This window comes from Wasmannia auropunctata, unplaced genomic scaffold, assembly GCF_000956235.1.
Source record: "Wasmannia auropunctata unplaced genomic scaffold, wasmannia.A_1.0 LD336076.1, whole genome shotgun sequence".
Taxonomy (NCBI): Eukaryota; Metazoa; Arthropoda; class Insecta; order Hymenoptera; family Formicidae; genus Wasmannia; species Wasmannia auropunctata.
Genome location: NW_012026814.1, coordinates 1,458,920 through 1,476,083, shown reverse-complemented (window position 1 = coordinate 1,476,083; position 17,164 = coordinate 1,458,920). Strand labels below are relative to the sequence as shown.

Here is a 17,164-nt window from a genome sequence, read left to right as displayed (position 1 = left end):
TTTTCTCTTTTTCTCTCTATCTCCGTCTCTCTTTCTCTCTCTCTCTTTCTCTCCCTTTTCCTCCTGACGATCGTTCGCGTGAACGAGAGATCGCGTCCGTGGCGTTCGCGCGCGTGCGAACGGCTTCGCTCCGGTATCGTACTCCGGAGCCGGCCGCGTGTGTGCTACGACTTTTTTTTTGGAGATTTAGGGTATTCAGCAGTCGAGGATTCAGGATAGTATTTTCGCCACCATCGGCGATCGTTACCGGACGCACGCGGGGCTTAACACCAGGTACGAGGTCGCCGTTTTACAACGTTTTACAACGATATGAAATCGTATAAATCAGAATAGATACACGCGATATATTAGTGGTAGTATCATTCTATTTAAAAAACTTCGATAAGTATTTATTCTTATCTGCCGTCTATTTTATTTATTCATCTAGATTTAAGACTGCTATTGTCCTTTTCGAATTTTAAAGTCAAATCGGAATAATTAATCGAAAAACAAGGAGTAGACTAATTAATGTCATACACGTAATTTCCCTTATTTTAGACTATGTAATTTTTTTAGTATTAAATTTTTTAATAATAAAGATAACCAAACTTTTAATAACAAAATTAATTAATATGTAAATGATACGTTATAGTCACGTATATATGAAACAAAGAACAAGATTATTCAGATGATTCTGATAAAATTTCATTTCGTTTAATGAATTCAAAATGCACAGCAATTTTGCATACTCAGCATAGCTGTAATTCGGCTAGGACTGTTCTATACAGAGTGCCTGATAATTTTATTCAAAGTTTAAGATTCGGTTCGGTTTACTTCTCGGATTACAAGAATATTAGATATTATCGCGACATTCTGCATTATGCGCGTGCTTTTAAACATAGATCAGATTACGATTTCTCGCTTAAACATCCTTTCGAGTTACTTACCAGCTTGCCCGTTATTGTTATTTAGCTTAAGAGTGGTTTTCCTCTTTATTTAATGCGGTACATCACTTATATCGGAGAGAGGATTACGCGCCCAAAACAGCTGATTACACGGTGTACACGCTTGTAAATACCGCACTCGCGCAAAAATGCAAGAAGTAAATTCAACCGAAATTTAAAAGCGCATTAAGTATATACGGAGAATTTTCCGACAACGCGTCCAAGTGAAGGGTCATCGTCGGGCATTTTCGTAGCCGGAGATGTAACGCGAGCTGACGGCGGATCGATGGAGCATTACTTTACAAGAAGGAGATCTTTAACGAGTAATCCTCTTAACTTTTGAGCAAATCGCATTTTTGGCACTTTGCCGTTCAGATCTATTTCTCGGCGAAATCTCAGCGTCAAGTGTATCTCGGCTCGTTCAGCTGTTTTATCGGCTAGTTTTATCATTAATTACGCGCGATAAGGTAAAAATTTGGCATTGTTATTTCTTTTTTATCGTGAAAATAGTCGACCTGTATGTATATTTATATTATTTTTTTAATAGAATGATGGAACGTGCGTATATAAAACTGAAAATATGAATGCAAACAGAAAATACGTAAATTGAATTAATGCAAAAATCTTTATTACGTGTAACTATACGATTCTGGCAATTAGCTCCGCTACGTCATGTAAAATCGGATTTTTAATGGAAATTTCGAATAATTTCATCGGGTGTTCCCCAACATTTTATCGCTTAATTTCGTTACGTTTTACCCGACGCTTCTACCGTCCCTGAGGGTTATAAACGCATCAGGGGAAAGGGTTGCCATTGAATCGAACAAACTTTGGCGCGTTTCCACGCGTCGCGTCGCCCCTCCCTCCTCGCCCCCGCGCTCATGCGAACCATTTTTATTATTCTCGTCGACACCAGGAAAGGCGCAGTTTTTCAAAAGCGTACATTTAAATAGCGGGGCCACCGGGGCCCGACATCATGAAAGGCATTTGTCATGCAATAACTTCTCGTTTATTTTCGGCGGATTATTTCCCGCGTCGTTAACGTCTGCGCAATATTATTTAAGCGTACTAAAAAGGAATGTGAGTGAATTTGTATGAATTTTTTAAATTTATTTTCTTAAGTTTTAATTCAGCGCTACTTTCGGCACAGATTCGAATGAAATTCAAAATTCACGTGTATATCTCGGAAGTCACGGGAGTCAATAAAAAAATGATACAGCTCGCGGATGCTCGGGATATCACGTTAAATCTTTAAATATTTCGAAGGATTAGCTTCAGGAGCAGCTCTGAGATGTCAGGTATTTGTATTATTCGTAATGTTCAACATCCGCCGCGTTGCACAATATACCGGAGAGAGTGTGTATACCGGGCATCCCGGGCATCTTCCGCTCCCGTTCATTGCGCGAAACTGGATACGGAATATTTGCGGTGTATCGCAAACTAAGATTGAAGATCCGTGATGCATTCGCAATGCGAAATGTCGCGATATCAATGATATTAGGTTCCCGGAGTATCATTATCCGCTTCGCATCCGTCGCTGACAGTCGACTCGGTGGAATTATTTACTGAAAGGTGTAGCTGCGCGCGAATGTATAAGGGAAATTTCGCTGCTCCGTTATCGCGCGAGCAGACTGACAGATTCTTCCGAGAATCTTTAGCTTTCGCTTCGTCGTCAAACTTCGTGCTTAAGTTGGATGTACCAGTTGATATAATAATGATATTCTTGCGCTTGCTGTTTATTAATTTTCTCACGATTATTTCATTTACGTTATCGTGAAATTAACGAATGTTGCCTCCGATAATTCTTTCCATTAAATATTGTATTTTAAATCTGTTTAATTATGTCTCAATTAATGTATAGCGTAAAAAATACTTTTATGTAATTATAATTATATATTATTAATTATTTTTCCGCGTTTATAAATGATAGATGAATGATATTAATCTTCTATACAGACAGAAATAACGCACGATAGAATAACTTGAAAGATAGTTGCGCGATGTCAGGCAAATTTCATTCCCTTAGGAGGTTCTTACGTGCGGACGGGGCAGACCCAATTTGCGCTATCGTGCCGACAGATCCTTCTGAAAGTCCTTAACTTTAGCAAGAGAGGAAACGAGCGAGCTCTACATTCAGTATTACTGACATCAAATTCAAAAACGTTTTTATCTAAAATGTCTTTATTTCTATTTTTGCGATGTTTATAAATTGCATTGTTTCCACTCTGAATGCATTTTTGTATTTGACATTATATTATTCGAGAAGTAAATTAATTTAACAAGTAAATATAGTGAAATGTTTAATGTTATAATGAATGGCATTATTATTTGCTTTGTAAAGTTTATATAATAAAATATAGCAAAACTCTCGTTACGTTCGTTAGTTAACATACGTATACGTGTAAATCTAATTAGAGTCGAGTCCTTTGGTCATGAGAATCAACTTCTTGCGCGACTCGATGTCGAACACGACGTCGAGTATAGAGACCGAGAAGCCCCTAGGTCGAACTCGTCGAGGTCGCCGTAATTAATTAATCTTGTCTCCAGCTAATTAATCTGTGCTCGCCAGTTAGGTGAATGAGGCACGCAGAATGCGATGTCGGACAAAGCGGTGGATCGTCGTTGAGCAATACGTCATAACGAAATGTGTGTATGACCCATTTTTGCACGCGAACTTCCAAGCACGCGAAGTGGCTTGTGGAAATCTCGTCCCGTCCGTCGTTTCGCCTTCTCTCTCTCTTCATCTCACCTCGTTTTGTGTCGGTCTGACAAAAACCGTGGCGCAAAAGAGTCTCACGCTGTATGACCAACATCAGTGTAATTACACGCGGGTGTAACACGTCGCCCGGCACACTCGAGCTTGTAGGCGCGCACGAGAGAAGCTCGCGCGAGAGGGAGAATGTACGGACGAAACGTTCCGCGCGTTAATAAAGCAATAAAATTTCTTCATCCCGTTAATTTTTGCATGCGCCATTCAGTCGTTTCCACTTCTGCCTTTGCGAAAGGGAGGGACTATTGGATACCGCTCCGTTCGCTCGGTTCGCTTGAAATTTTCGTTCGATGGGGAATTTTATTAAATACGCGTAGTCTCTGTGTACAAAATTGTGAATTACTTCGAGTTTATTACATTACATCTAAGCCAGCTTTGATAAATTTAATAGATTTAACGAAATTACGTAAAAGACAATATCGAGTGTTTTTCATCTTTCGCTAATTCTTCCTTTTTACTAAAACAAGTATCAAGATAATGGCGTATATCCGTGTATTCTGACTTTAAGAAGCAATTCATCTCATTTCGTTAGATAATGCGCAAAACGTTCTACTTTCGTAACTGTGTAGTTTTACTTATCGCTCGGACAGATCTCGCGCCTGCTTTTAACGCCATTCGAGGAACTTATTATTTACAGAGTTACCGAGTTACAAGGATTAAGAGCTGATGCTAAAGAATGCTATTATTCATACAAGAGTGTAGACACAGATATATATTGTTTCGCATTAAATTAAAAGATTTAATTGATGCACTCTCGCTCTCATGTACGCGCTCTCGTACGCTGCAGAAATTACGCCTGAATATGGATGGCATTCATCTATATCATTGTTACCTCCATTTGTCTTTATATGATTGCCATTTGATACAAATCAAGTTTCCTGCAATTATTATCCCCGATTGATCCGGGCGGGAGCTTCACTCGCTGCCCCGGCACGGCGCCAGATTAGATCCGGATTACGGTGATTAGTTCTGGATTTGATTGTACCCTAATTCCGAAACGCGTGTGTGATACCTAATACAAAAACCGCAAGTTCTAAAAGGGAGTCGCTAATCGATTCAGCGTCAAATTGGCCGTTTAATCAGAATAGCGGGGAAAAGCGATCGTTCGGAGTTAGGATTAACGCGATCAGTGCGAGTGAAAATAAATCTGTCGGACGTCGTATAATAAAATCCGTGCGTTTTGTATCGTATATGCGATATTATTAAACGGTACGCGATACGTGTGGGGCTGAATTGCTAATTTATTATTTTATTGGATTTTGTTTCGACGTGAAATTGTATATATATCGCGACACGTGAAATCCGAGTTTCGAAAATGACAAATCCGGCGATAAACAACAATCTGCATATTATGACAGTAGAAAGTTTTTCAACGGGGCAACACAAAATATCGCATGACAAAACAGGGATTATTTCGCAATTTAATAATTCTCCCTCTCGCGTCGGATGCGACGACCGATTTTTATACTCCGCCCGACACGAGCGTCCCTCTTCAATTTCCGAAATAACGGTATCAACGTGCGTGTTGCGACATTATGACCGCGATATGACGGCGCAATCACAAACGCGATAATCACAGACGCGCGTTTGATGTAATTTAATATGTAATAGATGGATACTAATTCGGGCACACGGCGCAATGACGAGCTCCCGGGTTATATCGAGGTTCAATGCATTTCGGAGGGCGTGCTTTTGCGCAACGCGCATAATTCGCCTCACCGAGTGACGTTAATCGCGCGCAATGTAAATGCTCTTGTTCAGCATTACGCGCCGCATTAAGCCCGTTCTGCGACAGAACGAAACGAGGAGGGGGGGGGAACGTATACGTGGGGGAGATTTATTTATGTAGCTTTTTTTTTGCCAGACTAATGATTGTGGCATTTGTAATTAAGCAGAATGTTGTTATGTAACAGAAAAAGAATCAAGTGTACATCTGCGGGAGTACATGCGCTATTAAATGCAGCGACTTCCTTGCCCCTTTTAAATTCCATATTGTCGCGGCAAAAATACGCAGCCGGGCGATACGTAAATCCTTTAACGCATTATGCTTCACGTTAATTCAAATGTTGAACGCGAGATAAATCACGCGAGCAAACATTCGCTCGGTCCCTTTTTCAGTTGTTTGCTCTACGGGCGAGGGGGGGAGGGGTGGTGGTAATATCGCGCGCGATGGATTTGCGTTATCCGGGCGACTGCACGTTATACGGTCGCATTCGTACTTAAACCGGCGGGGAATCGGGAAATGACTCCGAGCTGGAAGCGACGGGGGCTACATCAAAGTTTCGATATTGCCGTAATTCCCAATTTGCCGAAGGTACCGCGCGCGGAACCGTGGGCCGTCCGCTAATGCGATAAACGATCCGGCGGACGCCTGGTTTCTGGCTATACTACTAGCGGCGTCCGACCGGTTTCCACATCAAAGCGGTCCCGGCTGCCACTCCCGCGGACAAGTCGCGCGGCCAACGCGAATCCTATTATCGAGAAAATGTAATACGCTTTGACGTGAACATCGTATAATGCCGCAAGATCCTTTTCTTTCACCTCAAACGATCGCGGTATTTATATAGGGATACGTGATCGTGCGTAAAAAAAAAAAAAAATAGTGAGTTACGTTATTTGTTGTATTTTTAATAACGGATTTGACGACGTCTAGACCATCGAGGTTATAGATTTGTCAATTATTTCTTCTGTTTCTGCGCCAGGATTCCTTTTTAATTTTATCGAGTAAATGTTTAGCGCGAGTGAAATGTTTAATTAAAGTATTACAGAGAGAAGAGTTTACGTGATTTAAACTCAAACTTTTTCATTTACAGTTCTACAATTTGCAAAACATTTGTAATTAATTATAATTACGATCTTCTTAGCATTTAAAGACTGATCAAGTAATACAGTAAGAAAGAAATTTCTTAAAATTTTTTCACATACATACGAACACGCATAAATAAGCATAGCAATTTATAAATTTAACTTATATTAAGTACGCCACTTTTGTGAAAGCGATTGCCTTAAAGGACCTTTCCTACATTACCAGGAGATTAACGTTTCCCTATTAGGCAGGACGTGAACGAACTGCAGCACTAAATTTATGTTTCAGCTGTTTCACACTATGTATTCTTGTCCAAAAGGACATTTACAGTAGAAACGGTGTGTGTAAGGAACTCAGCATATTAATAAGAAATTGTTATTGTAAATCTCAGAACGAAATTGTGCGCGAATACGAACGCATCCTACAGTATAAATATATTATGTACTTATACTGTACGTTCGATATTTGTAGATACAAGATTTGTTTGATTGATTCTCTGAAGTTGGAAAAAATACATGCGGCGATCGGATATGACGTGCCTCGAGATAACAATTAAAAAGGAAAACTAGCGCAGGCATACGAATCGACTCCGATTTCAATCCAGATACTTGATATTTCGCGTAACTCAAAGGTTTCCGCGAGGTTTACAATATCGAACTTGTGAAATGCATACTGCTATCCGAAATATGTGATGGATGATCGAAAATGATTATCCACCAATGCAATTTAATAGGTTGTTCGCTATTGGATTCTCCATAGTTTCTCCCAAACGGCATTGTTTCTGATTTTGCGCGAGGTACATGTCCGTCTGTAGAGGAAAATTTTACAAAAAGAAATGACATCGTATTTTAACTAAGTGGATATACATAAAGAACATCGTTAACGAATGTTTTTTATTTTTAAAACAAATTGAAACTCTTTATATTTAAAACAGATATTAAAAACATTGTCTCTCTGCTGCTTGCAAATGAATTTTAATCAAAATTCTTTTTGAAATTAATTATTGTAATATTTCACTTATAATTACTAAAATATGTTTTTAAATTTTAAAAACGTTGTGTAATCTTTAATTAAAAATGACAGTCGCAATATTGAAACATTTTGCATGTTTTCCAGGTCTGTTTATTGAAAAATATTGAAAAATTATTGAAGAGGCATTATTGGAACTGTAAACAACAGTTCGCCGTTATTACTTTTTTCGTGGTCTTTGAGTTTCACGTATTCGACGTCGGTACAACGGACGAAAGTCGAAATCGATCGACAGCTGTGTACCGACGAGGGTACATCGGTGAATGTTCAAAGTTATTGATCTAATAGCAGCAGCAGCAGAGAGAGAGAGAGAGAGAGAGAGAGAGAGAGCATGCTATAGATCTCGTGCACGTTCCGCCGCCGCGATTCGATGTCGTCGCGCGTGCGACCATATCGATATTATACCCTACGGCATGTTGCTTGGCACTTACCCTGTACTTCACTGACAAACAAACTTTACGTGCCATTTTTTATCTCGAATTCGAAAAGTTCGACGATAAACGCCGTCGCGAAAATGCACCGCAATACCCGGGTCGCGAAATTTCGTGGCTCGCCGTGGCTATACGGGCAAACAGAATGCGTGCTTTTGCGGATCACAAAGAGAAGCGTACATGTATGGATCACGCGAGAGTATACATTCCGTCTACATGGTTTATTTTATCAAACCGGAAATTTGTGACGACGCTTGAAAATAAATTTAATGCATTAATTTCTGTAAACAGTTCTGTAAATTTTCGCTTAATGCAGATTAAATCGATTGCAACGGTATATATTGACATATCTCTCATTATATTTTTGTTAACCTGATCATTAATTTAGAACTTAGCTTATTGTCGCTGCTTTAATTAATTTCGGTTTATAGCTGGTTTTGAACAGAATTTTCATTTTAAAGAGCAATTTGACGTTGGAAATTTTTGAGCGAGGCTTCGTGGGCGGAAAAGCGATTCTACACATATATACGAAGCGTATTATTAAAATATTTGTAATGCAGTGGAGTTATGGAGTGCACTTTGCGTACAGATTGACATGCGTCAATTTGCAGAAGGTAAAGTAGGATTTTATTCGACAAAAGTGAATGAATATCCAATCCATGCGTAAAATCTCCAAATCCGTTTATGAAAGATTATCCTACTCACTTTGGACAAATTCCATCGCACTTTTCGACGCACATACGTCTTCTTTTCTCAGATACTTGTAAACCTCCGCTCTCCCTCAGCTAATCCTGCTGAAATAATTATCGAATTAGCATTACAAAGGAGGAAGGAGGTACGTACGTAGTGCCTTCTGAGTCGAGATGCCTAGCTTTGCTTCGTTATCTCGGTTGCCTTTGTTCCGACATCGGACTTCCCTCCTGAGCGACTATCAGAAACGTGAAACTCGTTCTCGTTGTGCCCAGAGGAGTCCTCCGGGCCGCTGTCACGTTAATTAAACACACGATGTAGTATAACTCGCATAAGACAGCATTCGACCTGAACGCTAAACCATCTCAAAATGTCCCAGAAACGTGAAATGTTGAAGGAGAGGAACAATTTCAAACTTAGGAGCAAATATCATAACGTCGGGAATTGATTGACTTTGCAGTAATTGAAGAGGGAAGAGGGGGAGGGGGGAGCAGGATCTTGGAGAAATCACAAGATTTAAAGATTCGTTATTGTACTGAGAGAACAAGAACCTGAAACTAAATTTTAAGCTTCATTAACAATAAATGAAATAGTTAAGCGCAAAGAGATAACTTAGGAGATAACTAATGGAACGTGAATAAATTAGGGCTCGAATTAGATTTTCGTCCGGGATATTAGAATGCAAATTAGTTGCGGAATATTTTCTCCTCGTTACACGGGATGTCCCTGATGCGCGACGCGTCCTTTTCTATGATACGTCAACAGCCCTTTAATGAATTCAGAATCGATTCGCCAAGAGAATGCTCCCATTTCTCTCTCTAGAAGCACAATTTTTAATCTACGATACAAAATTACGCGAGAACGTAGTAAAAAATGTGAAAGTTGAAAATTAGTTGAAATGATAATTAGCACGAAGCTTTTGGCAGTTGTAATTTCAGGAAAACCTTTTGAAAAATTCTTTTTTCCCAAGGTAGGAAACCTTTTTTTTTCTCCCTCGAATCGCTCCTGTTTTGCGCAGTGTTTTATAATGCTTAATTTATTGTTAAAAGAGTGTATGCAAAAAAGCTTCCTCCCTGGAGTTATACACCGTGAATAGCTGAGCGTGCTAAAAGGAAATCGTTGTTGGTTCGATCTCGAGATTTCCCGGAGCTCCCCGTCGTACTACTATTATAGGTTTTTGCGTTTAAATATCGCGAAGCAGATGGAAATTTCGATCCTATTATAAAGCTTGTACAATATTATGTCGAAAAATATTACGGTAATACGATAGTTTACTATTAAATTATTATTCTAAACTGACGTTCATTACGAGAGCAACAATAGTTGTTTTATGATATAATTGTCAATTATTCAGCGGGTAAATTTCATTTAACTTTTTTTTACATTAACATAATTATTAATAATTGTGTGAATTATATATTTATGAAGCCGGAAATTTGCGGTACTTGAAAGTAAATTAGAATATTATTTTGATGAACTGTTGCTGGAACGTAGATATACATATTTCATTGTTATTTAAACGAACAAATTGATAATTATGTTAGCAAAATTTAATATATTATTTAGTATAGTTTCAAAAATGTTTAATGCGAATGGCATTAAAGATCGCATTAAGTGATAATCACGTCAAACGGCACGCAGCGCTGACGGTTTCAATCGTGAAAGGTACGATAGGCAGCATGTCAAAAGTTAACGCGGAGAGAAATGCAGCCGGTGGCTCTGAAAGGAGTAAATCTCCTGTTACAGAACAAGAGATTCCCCGCTGTGTTATGTGTGTGCGAACAGAACAAAATCCTCTCGGGCGATATCGCTCGCTGCCGCGCTGGCGCGCTGGAATACGCGGCAGATGATGATTAGAGTGCATCGGGGGGATTTTCGAGGCGAGCGCGTGGGAAAGAAAGTCTTTTATTTCACCGAGAAAGCGGGAAGGCCGCTATCATTATATGCGATTATGGCACGTATCTGCCGCACGTTGACGTCTCGCGTTACCGTTCCTCCTTGTTCGCGCTGGATCGCGGCGGAGCGTGTGCGCGCTTCGTTACACGCTTCGAGATTGCAAAGCCAAGCGCCACGTGATATATCTGAGATTATTATACAATCATGCGCGGTTTCTCCCCCACGAAAATAAGACTCGCGGCTAGTCATTTAGCCGCGCGATTCAATCAGCTGTCGGCTAAATTCAATTAGACGCGTCGATCGCATCGATTGAATATTACATTGCACGCCATCGTTACACGGAACGATGTAACACTTTTTGCAGCCGGTAGGACCAATTAGACCGTTAATTTCGTTATCTCGTGCGGAAAGCGACCGACGTTGCAAAACGTGCGGCGGCAAATTGGGTCACGAGACTAAACTTTGGCCCTCGTATCCTCACCGCATGCTAAATGCGGCTGTCTCGTACTGTCATTAAGCGTTTGCCTCTCGTAGGCTAGACAAATAACACTCGAAATCAGGGAGCCGCGCGTGTAGCGCGCTAAATGTAACGCTAGATTGTATAGAGGCGGAAATGCATAGTGTCGGTGAATCTTTGGTTCATCGCTCGCGAAATGTAAAATTTATTGATAAATGCGACGGTTTTATTTTCGTGCATCAGTCAATCCGTCGGCATGACATTTGCGCACAGATAAAATTCGAAATCAGAACATTTACATTTGGCGCTAAATGGAGTGTGAAACAGGCGTGAGAATAAAATCACTGCATATTGAATTATAGTTAAAGTATCGAATCTGTATTAAAGGTATTTCGATGACTTGCAGTTTTTTTTTTATTGATCTATTCTTTAGTACATTTGCGAGAATGCAAGAAATACGTATCTTTAAAAAGATTAATCTTTAACTTGCATCTTTAGGATTTTACTTCATAATGCTGAAACGCGAGAAGAGGTGTTGAAACAAAATGAGACATTTTGCCACTTAATTGCTACGAATTAAACACGTGTGACCGTTACGTCACAAAACGGGTGTAACCCTGATAATTACATATGTATATATACCCGCACATTCTAGTTCTTCAACGGTATTAAATTACCGTTCCGTTTGCCTTGTGCTTATTTTTATCAACAGCTCATTTCTGCGATGTTCGGGGTATCATAGATGTAATTACAAGATTATCCAAAAGAGCCTTATCTCGTTGCCGCGATGCAGCGATCGCCTTCCCATTGAGGAAGCCAGAGACCTGAGATCTCTCCCCGACCACCGAATAATAGCATTCTGGCATTATCTGTCTTTCTGATCCACTGATGCGAATTTTTCTCCGAAGGCGAAACTTTCATAATTTCTTGGTATAAGGCTCGGTGAGGTATTTCGAAAAATTTTGTGGCGCGGCCTTCCACCTTCCTTGCCGTTGCGCGATTGCGTCATTTCCCTTAATTCAAAACATGAGATTACACGAGTCCCCTCCGCGGCTTGCGACACGGTGACTCAATATGAGAAAATGTAATACCTCCTGAGAGCGAAAATTGACAGTTCGAAAAACAAGCGAGCTTACGGGCTCGCGTGAATAGCGCTCGTCAAAAACCGCGACGGTATGGCAACACGCGCGAATTCGAAAAATTTACGAAACGGCCGAACGGGTGAAACGCTCGCATTTACCTTGTTCGTATACAGCGGCGCTGATACCTTTTTTTTTGGTCGATATAACTTGTTAGAAAAAAATTCAATGAAAAGTAAAGCACGTTTCAGTTTATCATCCATTTAAATGATGATAAATTTAGATAGAAGCGTTCAATATCGGGGCCAGATAAACGGCACTCACGAAACCGGATTGCAGTGGCTTTGAATATTTTATTTCTACATTTGCAGTTGGCAAAGTGACCCACGAAAAACGAAAACGCGGAGCTCTGGAAGAGACGGAAAATGAGAGAGATTTCCTCATAACTGTGGTATTTTTTTTTCACGCGAGAAAATTACGATTTAATAATAACGTATTTTGTAATTTTGAGTGTTTATTACGGGAGCGACTCTCTCTCCTCGATTGAATCGCGATATTAAAAATTTATATTGCCAGAAAATGATGCATCGCGTAAACAAATATGAACGTTTACAATCTCTGCGTCGTAATTTCGCATTTTTTTTTTCAACATGAATAATGCAACGCTCCGTCCCTTTAAATATGTAATACAAAGTCTCTTCGTTTTAAAAATTTTCAAAGAAAACCGTAGACGCGAGGGAAAGTTTTGCCTGGCGAAGCGATTGAAAAATTGAATAGTTTGACGCGTTCGTAAAACCGATTGCTCATAATTATTGTGCTCGCGACGGCTGTTTTCGAATCAGCATAACTATCCTATCCTTCTATTGAGATGGACGAGGCGAGGTGCGAGGGGGCGACGACGGTGCAGGCCGACGGAGCAGGGAGAGCAGCGCTGGTATTTGCATAATATGGGAATCGCTTCTGAGGCCAAGCCATTGTTCCGAGCGCGTCTATGCGCGTGGTGTAGTATGTGAGAAGATTCGACGAGCGGAAGAACATCCGAATACGTAACCCGGCGATAATAATTACGTTCCTGTTCCACGTAGCGCGCGGTGTGCTGCTTGGGCAACGCTCTCTTCCTTTCTCCCACACCGAATTGGCTGCGCGGGGGAATTCGCCTGGTACTCTACTTGTTTGAAGACCTCGTTTCGCCACCGATTGATCCGGCGATCTGAGAAAGAGAGCCGCGGAGAACGGGCGAAGGGGTTCGAGGGGAGGGGGGGGGGAGAGGCAGGGAGAGACCGCTTCTCGCGGCGAAGAACGCGAAAGCGATTCGTACGTTGACAAGGATTCTGGCCAATCGCGGAGGTAGAAGTTAATGAAACATTCCGGAATGCTTCATTAACTCTTGGTCGATCCTTCGTATAAACGTCAATTGCGCCGCGTCTAAAACTTATACGAATCAAATCCGTCGATTAATCGATTGATTTACCCTGATTTACTGGTCTAATCAATAAAATACAAGGTAATCGATTATTTTAAATTATCTGAAATTTTATTCAAAGCCAATTATTTATCGCAACCTTGCAATTTTTAATGTATTAATTCTTTTTGTGTAAGCCTCAATATAAATTTATCGTGTTGGTTGCTGAATTTGAATGCTCGAAATCACATAATTCGACTAGAACGTAGATATTTACATAATGTATCTTTTTAGGTATGCAAATAGTTTTCATGGTATTTTACATTCGAGCGTAAGCAAGCGTTAGAAGCAGGCGTCTTTGATGGCAATCTGTGTATGTATGTCTGGCTGCAAGCGTTAGGTGTACGAATCAAGATGCAGCACGATCGATATCGATTCTAACAAGCTGTTTACTGCACAGTTACACAGTTTATACATTGGTGTTATTTCGGCGTTCTGATGTGTCTCGCCGATTGTCATATCGCATCTGATCATCTTGTGTCATCTATCATTAATTCTTGAGTCATCCAGCGTGGTTCTCTTTGTGTAGTATAGTGTGGCGACGATGTTACTTCAATACGATTGACATACGAGAGACTCCTAGATGTATTTTGTTCATATAGGATTATTAGAAATTATTTTGTCCCAATAATCTAATTGTAAGACAATGTCTTGAGAATTTTAATTAAAACTTTACTTTCATATTATTTTGCTGCTCGAACAAACAAAACTGTGCTGCAATAATATAATTGCACGGTATAATCACAGAATTTAAACAACTCGAGGAATGTTTCAACTATGTACTTCAGAGTAAGAGTTGAGTTAACTGACCGTTAATAATGAACATAACAACCTGCAGCTATTTAAAATTTTTATACGGAAAAACTTTTTAATTAGTTTATCTGAAAACGTCTCAGCGGTATCAAATGTTTGTCAAAAACATTAAATTTCTACAATAACTAGATATTTCCCCAAAAAATTAACTGTAGAAGTTTCTAAACACGTCATGCGTATTGAAATATACATGAGTATTTTTTTCAAAAACGATTATGAAAATATTTTAGGTTATATAAATTTTAACAATTCCTTGCAATTCTGTTCGTGTTCTACAATATCAAATAGAAAATAATATACAATATATAGAAAAATATATTTTAAATTTTACACGATCTTGGAAACATATATACATATACATTATTAAATAAAATGCGAAATAATCTTTGATCTTTGCTATCTTGTTTAGCTGTGTCAAATTAACGCTAATTAATATTAATTCAGCCGGTCGTATGACATCTCAGATTCTATACCCGCGTGCACCGGCATAGACGGCAAGCTCGATGGCACGACATCTGGGCTAATAACATAGGGTAATAGAATGGCTGCCAGCACGATACGTCTCCGTCAGTATAGTGCTAGCTACCGATTACAATCCATTAGCGAAACGGCTTCGGGTCGAGATAGAGATGACGAGAGAGAGAGAGAGAGAGAGAGAGAGAGAGAGAGAGAGAGAGAGAGAGAGAGGGGGGGAGAGAGAGAGAGAGAGAGAGGGAGGAAGAAAGAGATGGAGAGCTAACCAATATGACGGAAATTAAAATACTGTTACGATTACAGGCTTAAGCGGATCGTATATACAATCTTAAGCGATGGCAGAAGGTCCGCGGACCCCAATTACGGTGACCGGTAGCGCGGTAACATAACGGCAGCAGTTACGAAAGCGAGCCAGTGGTTACGGAACGGGAGGTGCAAGGATCTCTCTGGGAGATCCATCGTGACTCGCGGCTGTTGTTGTCGGTTCAGGTGATTTCGGCCCGGCCGATCGCTGACCTTTCGCCATGTCATAATCACACGAGTCGCGGCTTTTTGCGAGTCTAATCGACACGAGAATCGGTCTCGTGACGGACCCGGGTATCGATCCGTAAAATCGGCGTCCTCCTCCTCCTCCCCCTTACCGCGCGAGATCCGCGACACGCGAATTACACGGTGCGCGCTTGTAAAATTCGGCGCTACGCCGCCGCGCGATAGTGCCTTATTGCGTTGAACGCGGGGGAGGGGGATCGCTTAAGGCTCGCGCGCCGCGCGATTATCTTCTTTCGAACGACGAAATGCCATGCCGATCCCAGTGAAGAAAACGCGGCAGTGCGGCTTCTTCTTCGGTTGTTTCGTGCCCGGTCCTCCGTGAGGAGGCATAAAGGAAGTAATCACCCGCGCTGATTGCGAAAAACTGCCGACCTGACGCGAGCCTCGTCCTTTTCACGGTTGCCTGCACGCCGCCATCCTCGTCTGGCTGCCTCTTTTTTCGCTATGCATCATGCAGGAAGGCAATCGATCACTTACATTGTAATCGATTAACTCTCTGTGGGATCCGAGCGTTCGCCTGTAATAAAAGGATAAAAGGATAAGCTGTATTTATTGAAAACAGAAACTGATGTATCCCTACCTCATTTCTCTTAAACTTTTACCTTCCAAATAATCCATAGTGATTTACAATCTTTAAAGTTAATAAAGATAAAATTATATTTGCAACGAGATAAATTAAAATTATTTTGTATATCAATTTTTTAAAAAAATATAAAAGGTTTTGAATACACGGGTATATAGAAGCATATATTGAAATAAGATACTTTTTTTTAAACAAAAAATGATTTTTTATGCCTCGAGTTTTTTAAATATAATAATAAGCAGTTATTTAGCGCGAATAAATGAAAATATCAATAAATCAAATTATTTTTGTTACTTTTATCTTTTTGTATTTTTCTCTTATATATTTATCAGTTTGTGTGTATTGACAATGAAAGTAAAGTGTGAGCAGTCATATATCAAGTCTAATCCTCGTCATGGCAATCGCGAGCTCTGTAATTAGTTTTAATACAGGAGCAATCGTCATTCCTTGCTTTAATTAAATTCGCTGATATTGCTCTCATTAGTGTTATTAACCGATGGTACCGTCATGCAATCAAATCTCCTTATTACTTCCATTTATTTATTTTCTTCTCTTTATTTCTTGTGTAAAGTTTGATTTTCCTTTTTCCTGTATAAATATCAGCTTCCGCGAGTAAACATGAAAAGATAAACAACATGGAAAAAATGCAACTCGTTCATTTCAGTTAGAATTATTACATAATTTTACCTCGCTGTTTTTCGTTTCTTTTAATTAATTAATTATTTCTTATTTTTTAAATTGTAATTACGTGCCTCAATGGAACCGCGAGTTATCACGGGCAGAGCAGTGTAAAAATAAAAGTGCGCGGGAGGCTGACCTACCCGGGTATTCTTTCCCAATCGCTATTCAGCGCGGAAGACCAGATGCCGACGATAAGCGAGCGAGCGCGCCGCGTTGGAGAAACGCATGGACGAACTGAAGTGTAACCTCGTAAACACGGGAGAAATGTGCCGCGACAAAGAAAAGGAAGACGCTCGAAAGTAACGCCACGCGGAAACCCGGCGACGTAACAATTATCTCATCCGCGTCATTACTTTCTAAGTTTCTAATTAACCGCGGCGGTTTCGGTATACGCAGTATCACTTATTAGAGAGGTGTTAAACACGAGAACAGTCGGCCGCTGCGAAATCGCGAAATGTAATTTCTCGCTCAAGAAGACTAGCTTATCATCTCACTGCAAGAAACTTAAATTTACGTATTTT

At 40.1% G+C, this 17,164-nt stretch overlaps 1 protein-coding gene across 1 annotated transcript in view; it reads left to right on the top strand.

Annotated features, from left to right (window-relative positions):
* Positions 1–95: 95 nt before the first annotated feature.
* LOC105449207 (flocculation protein FLO11) overlaps positions 96–17,164 on the top strand; it is a 40,263-nt gene continuing 23,194 nt past the window's right edge. Inside the window, exon 1 of the mRNA XM_011688221.1 lies at positions 96–273. The gene's annotated coding sequence lies outside the window, so the exon portion shown is untranslated. The remainder of the gene's footprint in view (positions 274–17,164) is intronic.